This window comes from Hyla sarda, chromosome 3, assembly GCF_029499605.1.
Source record: "Hyla sarda isolate aHylSar1 chromosome 3, aHylSar1.hap1, whole genome shotgun sequence".
Classification (NCBI taxonomy): Eukaryota; Metazoa; Chordata; class Amphibia; order Anura; family Hylidae; genus Hyla; species Hyla sarda.
The window spans coordinates 314196223-314214773 of NC_079191.1; positions in this window are offsets into that span (position 1 = coordinate 314196223).

Below are 18551 nucleotides of genomic sequence, written 5' to 3' on the forward strand. Positions count from 1 at the left end.
ACCCCTCTCATATCATACACATATACCCCTCTCATATCATATACCCCTCTCATATCACTGACATCCCTCATATCATACATCCCTCTCATATCACTGACATCCCTCATATCATACACCCCTCTCATATCATACACCCCTCTCATATCACTGACATCCCTCATATCATACACCCCTCTCATATCATACACCCCTCTCATATCATACACCACTCTCATATCATACACTCCTCTCATATCATACACATATACCCCTCTCATATCATATACCCCTCTCATATCACTGACATCCCTCATATCATACATCCCTCTCATATCACTGACATCCCTCATATCATACATCCCTCTCATATCACTGACATCCCTCATATCATACACCCCTCTCATATCATACACCCCTCTCATATCACTGACATCCCTCATATCATACACCCCTCTCATATCATACACCCCTCTCATATCACTGACATCCCTCATATCATACACCCCTCTCATATCATACACCCCTCTCATATCATACACCCCTCTCATATCATACACCCCTCTCATATCATACACTCCTCTCATATCATACACATACACCCCTCTCATATCATACACTCCTCTCATATCATACACCCCTCTCATATCATACAGTGGCGTTGCTAGGGTTGGTGTCACCCAGTGCGGTAGAAAATGTGTCACCCCCATACCTACCCCCTCCCCTCAGTAAGTTTTTAGCCTGTTGTGACAGACACCACTGTTGTAGCGCATTGTGATAAATTCCAGTATAATAACCAGATATACCAGTTGCCACAGAATAGGAAAGTGTTAAAGAAGTTTTCACCATTTAAATATACAGCTCCCAGAATTACTTAAAGGGGTACTCCACTGGAAAACATTTACTTTTATATCAATTGGTGCCAGAAAGTTAAACAGATTTTTAAATTACTTCTATTTAAAATCTTAATTCTTACAGTACTTATAAGTTGGTGTATGCTCCACAGGAAGTTGTGTAGTTCTTTCCAGTCTGACCACAGTGCTATTTGCTGACACCTCTGTCCATGTCAGGAACTGTCCAGAGCAGGATAGGTTTGCTATGGGGATTTGCTCCTACTATGGACAGTTCTTGACATGGACAGAAGTGTCAGCACAGAGCACTGTGGTCAGACAGAAAAGAAATTAAGAAAGAAAATAACTTCCTGTGAATCGCTTATACAGCAGCTAATAAGTACTGGAAGGATTAAGATTTTTAAATAGAAGTAATTTACAAATCTGTTTAACTTTGTAGCACCAGTTGATTAAAAAAAATGTTTTCCAGTAGAGTACCCCTTTGAGCAGTGGTGAGGTTATGCTGGGAGTTGTAGTTTCACTCACCATAACTGTAGAACTGACAAGTCACTACAGCTCTGATAGGACATAGTGAGGAGAATACACAATGATATCAGTGACTACAGGTGACGTCTTCCCTGATCTAATTCAGATGGTACATACCGCCAGGACTTGTTCCAGCTAAAACTTCTCTCTGCAGAATGTGACGCCCAGATGACTCCTCACTATATCAGCGCATTCTCATCCTCTATATAAAAACAAGTATTATTATAAACCTGCCAGACACTGTATCCTCTAAATATAATACTACTATACACTACACTCTTTGATTATAAACCTTCCATACACCGTACCCACTGAATATAATACTACCACACACTGTACATTCTGAATATAATGCCAACACATGCTGTACCCTCTGAATATAAATGTGACACATACTGTACCCCTGAATATAATACCGCCACACACTGTACCCTCTAAATATAATACTACTATACACTATACTCTTTGATTATAAACCTTCCATACACCGTACCCACTGAATATAATACTACCACACATCTTTACATTCGGAATATAATACCGCCACATACTGTACCCTCTGAATATAAATCTGCCACATACTGTACCCTCTGAATATAATACCACCACACACTGTACATTCTGAATATAATACCAACACATTACTGTACCCTCTGAATATAAATCTGCCACATACTGTACCCTCTGAATATAATACCGCCACACACTGTACCCTCTGAATATAATACTACCACACACTGTACATTCTGAATATAATACCAACTCATAATGTACCCCTGAATATAATACCGCCACGCACTGTACCCACTGAATAAAATACAACCACATACTGTACCCTCTGAATATAATACTACCACCCACTGCGCCCTCTGAATATAATACTACCACACACTGTGCCCTCTGAATATAATACTTCCACCCACTGCGCCCTCTGAATAAAATACTACCACACACTGTGCCCTCTAAACATAAATCTGCCACATACTGTACCCCTGAATATAAATCTGCCACATACTGTATCCCTAAATATAATACCGCCACACACTGTACCCACTGAATATAATACTACCACACACTGTGCCCTCTGAATATAAATCTGCCACATACTGTACCCCTGAATATAAATCTGCCACATACTGTACCCCTGAATATAATACCGCCACACACTGTACCCACTGAATATAATACTACCACATACTGTACCCTCTGAATATAATACTATCACCCATTGCGCCCTCTGAATATAATACTACCACAAACTGCGCCCTCTGAATATAAATCTGCCACATACTGTACCCCTGAATATAAATCTGACACATACTGTACCCCTGAATATAATACCACCACATACTGTACCCTCTGAATATAATACTACCACCCACTGCGCCCTCTGAATATAATACTTAGAGATGAGCGAACTACAGTAAATTCAACTCGTCACAAACTTCTCGGCTCGGCAGTTGATGACTTTTCCTGCATAAATTAGTTCAGCTTTCAGGTGCTCCGTTGGCTGGAAAAGGTGGATACAGTCCTAGGAGACTCTTTCCTAGGACTGTATCCACCTTTTCCAGCTCACTGGAGCGCCTGAAAGCTGAACTAATTTACGCAGGATAAGTCATCAACTGCCGAGCTGAGAAGTTCGTGACGAATCGAATTTACTGTAAGTTCGCTCATCTCTAATAATACTACCACAATCTGCGCCCTCTGAATATAATACTACCACAAACTGCGCCCTCTGAATATAATACTACCACCCACTGCGCCCTCTGAATATAATACTACCACAAACTGCGCCCTCTGAATATAATACTACCACAAACTGCGCCCTCTGAATGTAACGTTGTCATACAGTGCACCCTCTGAATATAATACCACAACCGCAGTAACACCCCTCAACATCCGTTAGCTGATGCTATTACCACGGGAGGGGGGTATTGGTGGTGTTGCTAGTGGATGATGGGGGTGCTACTACTGGGGGGGTGTTGCTGGAGGATGATTAGGGTGCTACTGGCCATCCCCCTGGCAGTATCATCCCCATCATCCATCGGCAGGATCATCCTCCTGGCAGGAGCACCACCATCATCCACCATCAGGATCTGCTGATGGAGGTGCTGCTGGGGGGGGGTGTTGCTGGTGGATGATGAGGGTGCTACTGCCAGGGGGGGAGCATTAGGTAGGCAGCAGTTCCCCCACATTAGGTAAGTAGCAGTTTCCCCACATTATGTAGCATCTTTTCCCCACATTAGGCAGCATAGATTCCCCACATTTGATACCAGTTCCCCCACATTAGGTAGGTACCAGTTACCCCACATTAGGTAGCACAGATTCCCCACATTAGGTAGCAATTTCCCCACATTAGGTAGCACAGATTCCCCACATTAGGTAGCAGTTTCCCCACATTAGGTAGCACAGATTCCCCACATTAGGTAGAAGTTTCCCCACATTAGGTAGCATAGATTCCCCACATTCGGTAGCACAGATTCCCCACATAAGGTAGCATAGACTCCCCACATAAGGTAGCATAGACTCCCCACATAAGGTAGTATAGATTCCGCACATTTGGTAGTAGTTTCCCCACATTAGGCCGCAGGTTCCCTTGCAAGTTCCCCACAATGGGTCAAAGTCTCCCCACATAAGATCGCTGGTTCAACCCCCCCCCCCCCCCCACACACACACACACACACACACACACACACAAAAAACACATACAACACAGAGAGACACACACACACAAAACACACACACAGTCAGAGAGACACACACTCACAGACAGACACACACACAGTCACACACACACAGTCACACAAACACACAGAGTCACACAAACACACACAGAGTCACACATACACTCAGAGTCACACAAACACACACAGTCACACACAAAGCGGAGGCCGGGCACAGTGCTGGTGAAGGTGAGGGGGGTGTGGTGACGGACGGGCGCACAGTGCAGATGAAAGGGGGGGTACTGACGGACGGGCGCACCGCGCTGCCTGCGCACCGGACACACCGCGCAGGTGAAGGGGGGGGGGGTGCTGACAGACGGGAGGCCGGTCGGGCACAGATGGGGGGGTGGGTGCTGCGGAGCGTCTTGGTGTCACCCCATTAGGTTGGTGTCACCCGGGGCGGGCCACACCCCCCGCACCCGGGTCGCAACGCCACTGATATCATATACCCCTCTCATATCACTGACATCCCTCATCTCATATCATACACATACACCCCTCTCATATCATATACCCCTCTCATATCATACCCCCCTCTCATATAATACACCCCTCTCATATCATATACCCCTCTCATATCACTGACATCCCTCATATCATACACTTCTCTCATATCATATACCCCTATCATATCACTGACATCCCTCATATCATACACCCCTCTCATATCATGCATCCCTCATATCATACACTCCTCTCATATCATACACCCCTCTCATATCACTGACATCCCTCATATCATACACCCCTCTCATATCATACACCCCTCTCATATCACTGACATCCCTCATATCATACACCCCTCTCATATCATACACCCCTCTCATATCACTGACATCCCTCATATCATACACCCCTCTCATATCATACACCTCTCTCATATCACTGACATCCCTCATATCATATACCCCTCTCATGTCACTGACATCCCTCATATCATACACTCCTCTCATATCATACACATACACCCCTCTCATATCATATACCCCTCTCATATCACTGACATCCCTCATATCATACACTCCTCTCATATCATACACATACACCCCTCTCATATCATATACCCCTCTCATATCACTGACATCCCTCATATCATACACCCCTCTCATATCACTGACATCCCTCATATCATACACCCCTCTCATATCATACACATACACCCCTCTCATATCACTGACATCCCTGATATCATACACTCCTCTCATATCATACACATACACCCCTCTCATATCATATACCCCTCTCATATCACTGACATCCCTCATATCATACACTCCTCTCATATCATACACATACACCCCTCTCATATCATATACCCCTCTCATATCACTGACATCCCTCATAACATACACCCCTCTCATATCATACACATACACCCCTCTCATATCATATACCCCTCTCATATCACTGACATCCCTCATATCATACACCCCTCTCATATCACTGACATCCCTCATATCATACACCCCTCTCATATCATACACATACACCCCTCTCATATCACTGACATCCCTGATATCATACACCCCTCTCATATCATACACATACACCCCTCTCATATCATATACCCCTCTCATATCACTGACATCCCTCATATCATACACTCCTCTCATATCATACACATACACCCCTCTCATATCATACACCCCTCTCATATCATATACACCTCTCATATCACTGACATCCCTCATATCATACACCCCTCTCATATCACTGACATCCCTCATATCATACACCCCTCTCATATCACTGACATCCCTCATATCATACACTCCTCTCATATCATACACCCCTCTCATATCATACATCCCTCTCATATCATACACCCCTCTCATATCATACATCCCTCTCATATCACTGACATCCCTCATATCATACACCCCTCTCATATCATACACCCCTCTCATATCACTGACATCCCTCATATCATGCGCCCCTCTCATATCACTGACATCCCTCATATCATACACCCATCTCATATCATACACCCCTCTCATATCACTGACATCCCTCATATCATGCACCCCTCTCATATCATGCACCCCTCTCATATCATACATCCCTCATATCATATACCCCTCTCATATCACTGACATCCCTCATATCATACACCCCTCTCATATCATACACCCCTCTCATATCATACATCCCTCTCATATCACTGACATCCCTCATATCATACACCCCTCTCATATCACTGACATCCCTCATATCATACACCCCTCTCATATCATACACCCCTCTCATATCATACATCCCTCTCATATCACTGACATTCCTCATATCATACACCCCTCTCATATCACTGACATCCCTCATATCATACACTCCTCTCATATTATACACATATACCCCTCTCATATCATATACCCCTCTCATATCACTGACATCCCTCATATCATATACCCCTCTCATATCACTGACATCCCTCATATCATACACCCCTCTCATATCATACCCCTCTCATATCATACATCCCTCTCATATCACTGACATCCCTCATATCATACACCCCTCTCATATCACTGACATCCCTCATATCATACACCCCTCTCATATCACTGACATCCCTCATATCATACACTCCTCTCATATTATACACATATACCCCTCTCATATCATATACCCCTCTCATATCACTGACATCCCTCATATCATATACCCCTCTCATATCACTGACATCCCTCATATCATACACCCCTCTCATATCATACACCCCTCTCATATCATACATCCCTCTCATATCACTGACATCCCTCATATCATACACCCCTCTCATATCATACACCCCTCTCATATCACTGACATCCCTGATATCATGCGCCCCTCTCATATCACTGACATCCCTCATATCATACATCCCTCTCATATCATACACCCCTCTCATATCATACACCCCTCTCATATCACTGACATCCCTCATATCATGCACCCCTCTCATATTATACACCCCTCTCATATCATACACCCCTCTCATATTACTGACATCCCTCATATCATACACCCCTCTCATATCATACACCCCTCTCATAACTGACATCCCTCATATCATACACTCCTCTCATATCATACACATATACCCCTCTCATATCATATACCCCTCTCATATCACTGACATCCCTCATATCATATACCCCTCTCATATCACTGACATCCCTCATATCATACATCCCTCTCATATCACTGACATCCCTCATATCATATACCCCTCTCATATCACTGACATCCCTCATATCATACATCCCTCTCATATCACTGACATCCCTCATATCATACACCCTTCTCATATCATACACCCCTCTCATATCATGCATCACTCTCATATCATACACCCCTCTTATATCACTGACATCCCTTATGTCATACACCCCTCTCATATCATACACTCCTCTCATATCACTGACATCCCTCATATCATGCACCCCTCTCATATAATACACCACTCTCATATCACTGACATCCCTCATATCATACACCCCTCTCATATCACTGACATCCCTCATATCATACACCCCTCTCATATATCACTGACATCCCTCATATCATACACCCCTCTCATATCACTGGCATCCCTCTCATATCACTTACTTCCCTCATATCATACACCCCTCTCATGTCATACACCCCTCTCATATCACTGATGTCCCTCATATCATACACCCCTCTCATATTACTGACATCCTTCATATCATACACCCCTCTCATATCACTGATGTCCCTCATATCATACACTCCTCTCATATCACTGACATCCTTCATATCATACACCCCTCTCATATAACTGATGGCCCTCATATTATACACCCCTCTCATATCACTGACATCCCTCATATCATACACCCCTCTCATATCACTGACATCCTTCATATCATACACCCCTCTCATATCACTGACATCCCTCATATCATACACCCCTCTCATATCACTGATGTCCCTCATATCATACACTCCTCTCATATCACTGACATCCTTCATATCATACACCCCTGTCATATCACTGACATCCCTCATATCATACACTCCTCTCATATTATACACATATACCCCTCTCATATCATATACCCCTCTCATATCACTGACATCCCTCATATCATATACCCCTCTCATATCACTGACATCCCTCATATCATACACCCCTCTCATATCATACATCCCTCTCATATCACTGACATCCCTCATATCATACACCCCTCTGATATCATACACCCCTCTCATATCATACACCCCTCTCATATCACTGACATCCCTCATATCATGCACCCCTCTCATATCAATGACATCCCTCATATCATACATCCCTCTCATATCATACACCCCTCTCATATCATACACCCCTCTCATATCACTGACATCCCTCATATCATGCACCCCTCTCATATTATTCACCCCTCTCATATTATACACCCCTCTCATATCATACACCCCTCTCATATTACTGACATCCCTCATATCATACACCCCTCTTATATCATACACCCCTCTCATCACTGACATCCCTCATATCATACACTCCTCTCATATCATACACATATACCCCTCTCATATCATACATCCCTCTCATATAACTGACATCCCTCATATCATATACCCCTCTCATATCACTGATATCCCTCATATCATACATCCCTCTCATATCACTGACATTCCTCATATCATATACCCCTCTCATATCACTGACATCCCTCATATCATACATCCCTCTCATATCACTGACATCCCTCATATCATACACCCCTCTCATATCATACACCCCTCTCATATCATGCATCACTCTCATATCATACACCCCTCTTATATCACTGACATCCCTTATGTCATACACCCCTCTCATATCATACACTCCTCTCATATCACTGACATCCCTCATATCATGCACCCCTCTCGTATAATACACCACTCTCATATCACTGACATCCCTCATATCATACACCCCTCTCATATCACTGACATCCCTCATATCATACACCCCTCTCATATCATACACCCCTCTCATATATCACTGACATCCCTCATATCATACACCCCTCTCATATCACTTACTTCCCTCATATCATACATCCCTCTCATATCATGCACCCCTCTCATATCATACACCCCTCATATCATACATCCCTCTCATATCACTGACATCCCTCATATCATACACCCCTCTCATGTCATACACCCCTCTCATATCACTGATGTCCCTCATATCATACACTCCTTTCATATCACTGACATCCTTCATATCATACACCCCTCTCATATAACTGATGGCCCTCATATTATACACCCCTCTCATATCACTGACATCCCTCATATCATACACTCCTCTCATATCACTGACATCCTTCATATCATACACCCCTCTCATATCACTGACATCCCTCATATCATACACCCCTCTCATATCACTGATGTCCCTCATATCATACACTCCTCTAATATCACTGACATCCCTCATATCATACACCCCTCTCATATCATGCACCCCTCTCATATCATATACCCCTCTCATATCACTGACATCCATCATATCATACACTCCTCTCATATCAAACACATATACCCCTCTCATATCATATACCCCTCTCATATCACTTACATCCCTCATATCATACACCCCTCTCATATCACTGACATCCCTCATATCATACACCCCTCTCATATCACTGACATCCCTCTCATATCACTGACATCCCTCATATGATACACCCCTCTCACATCATACACCCCTCTCATATATCACTGACATCCCTCATATCACACACCCCTCTCATATCACTGACATCCCTCATATCATTCACCCGTCTCATATCATACACCCCTCTCTTATCACTGACATCCCTCATATCCTACACCCCTCTCATATCATACACCCCTCTCATATCACTGACATCCCTCATATCATGCACCCCTCTCATATTATACACCCCTCTCATATCATACACCCCTCTCATATTACTGACATCCCTCATATCATACACCCCTCTCATATCATACACCCCTCTCATAACTGACATCCCTCATATCATACACTCCTCTCATATCATACACATATACCCCTCTCATATCATATACCCCTCTCATATCACTGACATCCCTCATATCATATACCCCTCTCATATCACTGACATCCCTCATATCATACATCCCTCTCATATCACTGACATCCCTCATATCATATACCCCTCTCATATCACTGACATCCCTCATATCATACATCCCTCTCATATCACTGACATCCCTCATATCATACACCCTTCTCATATCATACACCCCTCTCATATCATGCATCACTCTCATATCATACACCCCTCTTATATCACTGACATCCCTTATGTCATACACCCCTCTCATATCATACACTCCTCTCATATCACTGACATCCCTCATATCATGCACCCCTCTCATATAATACACCACTCTCATATCACTGACATCCCTCATATCATACACCCCTCTCATATCACTGACATCCCTCATATCATACACCCCTCTCATATATCACTGACATCCCTCATATCATACACCCCTCTCATATCACTGGCATCCCTCTCATATCACTTACTTCCCTCATATCATACACCCCTCTCATGTCATACACCCCTCTCATATCACTGATGTCCCTCATATCATACACCCCTCTCATATTACTGACATCCTTCATATCATACACCCCTCTCATATCACTGATGTCCCTCATATCATACACTCCTCTCATATCACTGACATCCTTCATATCATACACCCCTCTCATATAACTGATGGCCCTCATATTATACACCCCTCTCATATCACTGACATCCCTCATATCATACACCCCTCTCATATCACTGACATCCTTCATATCATACACCCCTCTCATATCACTGACATCCCTCATATCATACACCCCTCTCATATCACTGATGTCCCTCATATCATACACTCCTCTCATATCACTGACATCCTTCATATCATACACCCCTGTCATATCACTGACATCCCTCATATCATACACTCCTCTCATATTATACACATATACCCCTCTCATATCATATACCCCTCTCATATCACTGACATCCCTCATATCATATACCCCTCTCATATCACTGACATCCCTCATATCATACACCCCTCTCATATCATACATCCCTCTCATATCACTGACATCCCTCATATCATACACCCCTCTGATATCATACACCCCTCTCATATCATACACCCCTCTCATATCACTGACATCCCTCATATCATGCACCCCTCTCATATCAATGACATCCCTCATATCATACATCCCTCTCATATCATACACCCCTCTCATATCATACACCCCTCTCATATCACTGACATCCCTCATATCATGCACCCCTCTCATATTATTCACCCCTCTCATATTATACACCCCTCTCATATCATACACCCCTCTCATATTACTGACATCCCTCATATCATACACCCCTCTTATATCATACACCCCTCTCATCACTGACATCCCTCATATCATACACTCCTCTCATATCATACACATATACCCCTCTCATATCATACATCCCTCTCATATAACTGACATCCCTCATATCATATACCCCTCTCATATCACTGATATCCCTCATATCATACATCCCTCTCATATCACTGACATTCCTCATATCATATACCCCTCTCATATCACTGACATCCCTCATATCATACATCCCTCTCATATCACTGACATCCCTCATATCATACACCCCTCTCATATCATACACCCCTCTCATATCATGCATCACTCTCATATCATACACCCCTCTTATATCACTGACATCCCTTATGTCATACACCCCTCTCATATCATACACTCCTCTCATATCACTGACATCCCTCATATCATGCACCCCTCTCGTATAATACACCACTCTCATATCACTGACATCCCTCATATCATACACCCCTCTCATATCACTGACATCCCTCATATCATACACCCCTCTCATATCATACACCCCTCTCATATATCACTGACATCCCTCATATCATACACCCCTCTCATATCACTTACTTCCCTCATATCATACATCCCTCTCATATCATGCACCCCTCTCATATCATACACCCCTCATATCATACATCCCTCTCATATCACTGACATCCCTCATATCATACACCCCTCTCATGTCATACACCCCTCTCATATCACTGATGTCCCTCATATCATACACTCCTTTCATATCACTGACATCCTTCATATCATACACCCCTCTCATATAACTGATGGCCCTCATATTATACACCCCTCTCATATCACTGACATCCCTCATATCATACACTCCTCTCATATCACTGACATCCTTCATATCATACACCCCTCTCATATCACTGACATCCCTCATATCATACACCCCTCTCATATCACTGATGTCCCTCATATCATACACTCCTCTAATATCACTGACATCCCTCATATCATACACCCCTCTCATATCATGCACCCCTCTCATATCATATACCCCTCTCATATCACTGACATCCATCATATCATACACTCCTCTCATATCAAACACATATACCCCTCTCATATCATATACCCCTCTCATATCACTTACATCCCTCATATCATACACCCCTCTCATATCACTGACATCCCTCATATCATACACCCCTCTCATATCACTGACATCCCTCTCATATCACTGACATCCCTCATATGATACACCCCTCTCACATCATACACCCCTCTCATATATCACTGACATCCCTCATATCACACACCCCTCTCATATCACTGACATCCCTCATATCATTCACCCGTCTCATATCATACACCCCTCTCTTATCACTGACATCCCTCATATCCTACACCCCTCTCATATCATACACCCCTCTTATCACTCACATCTCTCTCATATCATATACCCCTCTCATATCACTGACTTCCTTCATATCATACACCCCTCTGATATCATACACCCCTATTATATCATACACCCCTCTCTTATCACTCACACCCCTCTCATATTATACACCCCTCTCATATCACTCACACCCCTCATATCATACACCCCTCATATAGCTGACACTTCTCATATTACTAAAACCATGGATTGTATAAAAATAAATAATCCATATACTGTATTTATCAGGGGATTCCACGCACCGGCCTATAACACGCACCCTAATTTTTCCCCAAAAAATTGGGTTAAAAAGGTTTTTTACCCAAATATCCTTGTTAAAATAAGGGTGCGTGTGTGTGTGGGTATACCTCGCCGCAGCAGTTCAATGATTTAAAGTGGGCACAGGGCAAAAGTCCCGCCGCCACCCGATTTCCTCCCTGTCCCCAGTTTTATAGTTACATGTCCTGAGGTCCCGAGGATTATAGAATTCTTGGTTTTAGTAATTGAGAAGTAGTGTTGAAATTTGTAAGTGCAACGTTTTGGGATGATTTATCTCAACCTAAGGAGTACAGTACATATCTAAATCCACAAGGGATCAACTGGCTACATCTTTATATATAACTTAAAACTAATCCTGTAAACTATTGTAACTCCAGGGATCATTGTTATCTTAATATTTAATTGTAAATCAAACAACTGTACATAAGATGCCAAACAGCTGCAACTTTAAACAAACAGGGCACGGCCAGAAAAATGACCAACGGGGGTAAACTAGACAAATATACCAGTTATGCTACCTCTATGCTCAGTGTGGCATTCTGAGATTCCGACTCCTTAAAATGCCAATATCAAAGTAAATCAATGAAAATTAGCATAACTTTAAGGATTAGGAAGATGGAAATAGAAAAAGTTACCGCTTAACCCCTTAAGGACATGCGTCGCTGCTTAGCGCATCTCAGCCCACAGTGCCTTACATTTACGGCACGGTGTTTCGGGATCGCCATGTCACCGGACACGGTGATCAGGCCGGGACGACTGCCGTTATCTAACAGCAGCCATCCCAGCATATCGCCCAGGGGGGTCCTGAGACACCCCATGTCGGCAATCGCCGCAAATCGCCGGTCAATTCAGATCGGCGGCGATTCTGGTCATACGGGTCTCCAGTGACACCCCTGGTCCCCCTGAAGGGATAGGAGTTAGGTGGCAGGGGTGCCAACCCTCCTATCCCTGCTATTGGTAATCCGGGCAGAACGGGGGAACTGTCCGGTAACCGGCAGTGGAGGTCCCTTACTGGCGGCGGGATCGGCAATCCTCTCTCCACCCTTGTGCGGCGTGCAGCAATCCTACGGAAGCCGGTGAGTTGCCTAGCAACATCTGGAGGGCTACAGTTTGGAGACCACTATACAGTGGTCTCTCAACTGTAGCCCTCCACATGTTGCAAAACTAAAAATCCCAGCATGCCCAGACAGCAAACTGCTGTGTGGACATGCTTGGATTTGTAGTTTTGCAACAGCTGGAGGGCTACAGTTTGGAGATCACTGTGCGGTGGTTTCTAAAGCGTGGCCGTCTAAATCTTGCAAAACTACAACTCCCAGCATGCACGAACAGCAAACCGCTGTCTCGCCATGCTGTTAGTTGTAGTTGCATACCTTCAGCTGTTGTATAACTACATTGCCCAGCATGCCCTTTGGCGATCAGTACATGCTGGGAGTTGTAGTTTTGCAACAGCTGGAGGCACGCTGGTTGGAACATACCGAGTTAGGTAACAGAACCTAACTGATGGTTTTCCAACCAGTGTGCCTCCAGCTGTTGCAAAAGTACAACTCCCAGCATGCACGCGGTCTGTCAGTAACAACTCACCTCATAAGAGATGCACCAGGGATTCTGACTGGTTCATATAAAAGGTAAAGAGATTGGTTTTCTGCCGTGTGATCTGACTGGCTGCGCATTTGGAAGGGGTTGAGTTGATGAAGTGATGTGGCACCTTGGGATAGGGGTTACTAGGGTAACGTGATATACAATGAAGGACTAACGTGGTGAATTATATATCCGGACCTGATTGGCAACTTGTACTGTCCATTAAAACATGGACGTACTGATTGGCTGACTGCTATCAGGTCAAGTGTGTGATGTCATCAACAGAGGATTTAAAAGTACAAACGACTGCCATTTTGACAGTCACTAGCCTGCACCTCTGATGAAGCTCATGTATATGAGTGAAACTAGTTAGGTGGCAGTGTCTGTTTGTTTTAAAAAAAAATCTTTGTTGTAACGCCAATAGCCTAATGGACTGCAGCCTTAGGCTAATAGGAGATATACTATTCATCCTGATACAGTGATGGGGCATTAGCCCTAGTATTGGATTCAAACTCTCTTCCAATACATTGTTAAACTGTATTAGAATTTATCTTTCATATCGTGACAATATAGGTACTTTTTAACTTAAGTCATTTTTAGGACATATCCAATAAAAGTTACGTCTTAATATTAGGGGTATACCGACTCTTTTGTGCCTGGATGGCACTTGTTTTTTGCGTTCATTGCCTTCCCTAATAAGGGTATTTGTGGTATGAATTGTAGTTTTGCAACAGCTGGAGATTCCCCCCCCCCCCCCCCCATGTGAATGTACAGAGTATATTCACACTGGCGGGGTTACAGTTCTAGTGGGAGATCTTCAGTTACAGGGTCCCTGCTCTTAAAATACACAGACTTCTTGAGTTGATGGCAATATTCAAAGCTTTAAAAGCTTCAAAGATGTTACTTAAAGGAGAACTCCAGAATCTAAAAATTGTCCTCCATACTGCCGGCAGAAAAAAAATAAAAATGTACATACCTTCCTTCGCTCCCCCGGGGCCTCAGGTAACTGTCTCCGGTCTCCGCCACGATCCTCTTCCTGGTTGCCGGTGGTCAGCGAGTCATACTGCACTCAGCCAATCACCGGCCGCAGTGAAGTCCTGACTCGGCCGGCGATAGGCTGAGCGGCAGTGTGAGGACGCTTCAAGACACACAATTCTTCACTACACCGGCACCTGCTTCCAGGGCCGAAAACGTCACACTGCCGCTCAGCCTATCGCCAGCCGAGTTAGGACTTCGCTTCGGCCAGTGATTGGCTGAGTGCAGTATGACTCGCCGACCAACAGCAACCAGGAAGAGGATCGCGGCGGAGACCGGAGCCGGTTACTGAAGGCCCCGGAGGAGCGAAGGATGGTATGTACATATTTATTTTTTTACTGCCAGCAGTGTGGGGGACAATTTTTATATTCTGTAGTTCTCCTTAAAGGGTCTTCATGTAAAGGTCTACTCGGACAACACTACAGCAGTGGCTTTTATCAACCATCAGGGTGGAACAAGGCACACACCTCTGAAGATTCTATCAAAAAGGATTTCTCATTGGGCAGAACAGAATGTGGCATCTCTGTCAGCAGTTCACTTGAAGAGAATAGACAATCCAGAGGCCAATTTTCTCATCGTCATGTCCTGGATCCGGGCGAATGGTGTCTGAATTTGCATGTTTTTCTATCCCTAACTCAGTCTTGGGGTCTTCCAGAAATAGAACTATTTGCAAACCAAAAAAATTGCAAAGTTCATCCATTCTTTTCTCTCAATCCAAGGGACAATCCGGAGGCAGTGGATGCCTTTCAACAAAACTGGTTGTTCAACCTGGCATACGCATTTCCTTCAATTCCTCTTCTACTTCTTCTATTTACCTTAAAAAAGTTTTTGTCCCAGTGTGGCTCTTCTCCCCCAGATTTATTTATTCCAGATATTCCTAGAATTTTGGACTTCCTTCAGGATGGCTTTGATATGGGCCTAGCCTTGAGTACTCTAAAAGTACAAATGGCAGCCTTGGGCTGCTTCTCTGATGTATGCATTGCAAAACATAAATGGATTAAAAGGTTTTTTATAGCAGTTTCCAGATTAAAGCTGAAGATTTCTAATCTTCCTCCACTTTGGGATTTAAACCTTGTTCTATCATCCCTGACTGGAAAGCCTTTTGAACCTTTATCTGAATCCTCTATCAAGTTTCTTACTTGGAAAACTGTATTTCTTGTGGCTATTACATCAGCCAGAATAGTGGGTGAGATACAAGCGTTATCTATTCAAAGTCCTTACCTTACAGTATTGGATGATAAAATTATCTTAAAACTCAATTCTGCTTTCCTCCTGAAAGTTGTTTCAAATTTTCACAGGTCTCAGGACATCATTCTTCCTTCATTCATGAGCTGAGCACGCTTCAAACACGGTGGGTCCCGACTGCTATCAGCAGTCAGGACCCTGTGTTAATGCTGGCCATCGCCAATTGGGCCGATGCCTGGAGTTAACCCTTTAGACGCCACAATCAAAGTTGATTGTGGCGTCTAAAACTAAAGTAAAAGTATCCTGGGACCATCACTGTGATGTCCCGATCAGCTGAGAGGACAGAAGGAGGGCCCTTACCTGCCTCCTTGCCGTCTGAGCGGCCTTTTGCTGCTCCCAGACAGCCATGCAGGCTGTAGCAACAGAGCACCAATAACAATGATCAATGCTATGCTATGGCATAGCATTGATCAGTTTATGCATATAAAAGTTAGAATTCCCCCCTTTTCCCATTTTTTTTAAATAAAATAAAAAATAAACATGTGTGGTACTGCTGTGGGCATAAATATCCAAACTATTAAAGTATAAGGGTAACTAAACTGCACGGTTGTTTATGTACACGTAAACAAATACCAAAGTCCAAAATTGTGAATTTTTGGTCACTTCATATACCATAAAAAAATTATAAAAAGCGATCAAAAAGTCCCATCAAAACAAAAATGGTACAGATAAAAACCACAGAAAACAGCGCAAAAAATGAGCCCTCATATAGCTCTGTTTGCAGTAAAATAAAAAAGCTATAGGGGTCAGAAAATTAAATTTTTAAACATACTAATTTTGGTGCATGTAGTTATAATTTTTTTTAAGTAGTAAAATAAAATAATGCTTACATAAATTGGGTATCCTTGTAACTGTATGTACCTACAGAATAACGATAAGGTGTCATTTTTACTGAAAAGTGCACTGTGTAGAAACAAAAGCCCCCAAAATTTACAAAATGGCGTTGTTTTTTTAAATTTCACACCACAAATGTTTTTTTTTTGTTTCACCGCAAATTATGGTATAAAATAAGTAATGTAATTACAAAATACAATTAGTGATGCAAAAAACAAGCCCTTATATGGTCTGTATGTGCAAAATTTTAAGCATTATGATTTTTAGAAGTGCAAAATCGAAAATGGTCAATGGTCAAAATGGGCTTCGTTTTTAAGGGGCTAAAGCCAAGAGGCTCTTAAGTGAAGGGACCCATCTGTAGGAGAATTGTGGTTGAGTAGGGAGTAAATGTTTCAGGTAAGTGTTTTCGTGTAGTATATGCCAATGTCTGTGCACAATCTTTGAATTTGAATCTAAGAGAATTCTTTCTTTGAATCAGCACTTTACCACAATGTGTGAATACTACAAATCCACTTTCAAATTAACAACCAATTTTACATACAGCAGGTCGGAACCAAAACAATACGTCTATGTATCCCACTACTTAAGCTATGTGTTGGGGTAGTAGCAATACATCGACAATGTCTCTAATATGATCAGGCAGTGCCAGCCAATTATAGCCTTAAATTTAT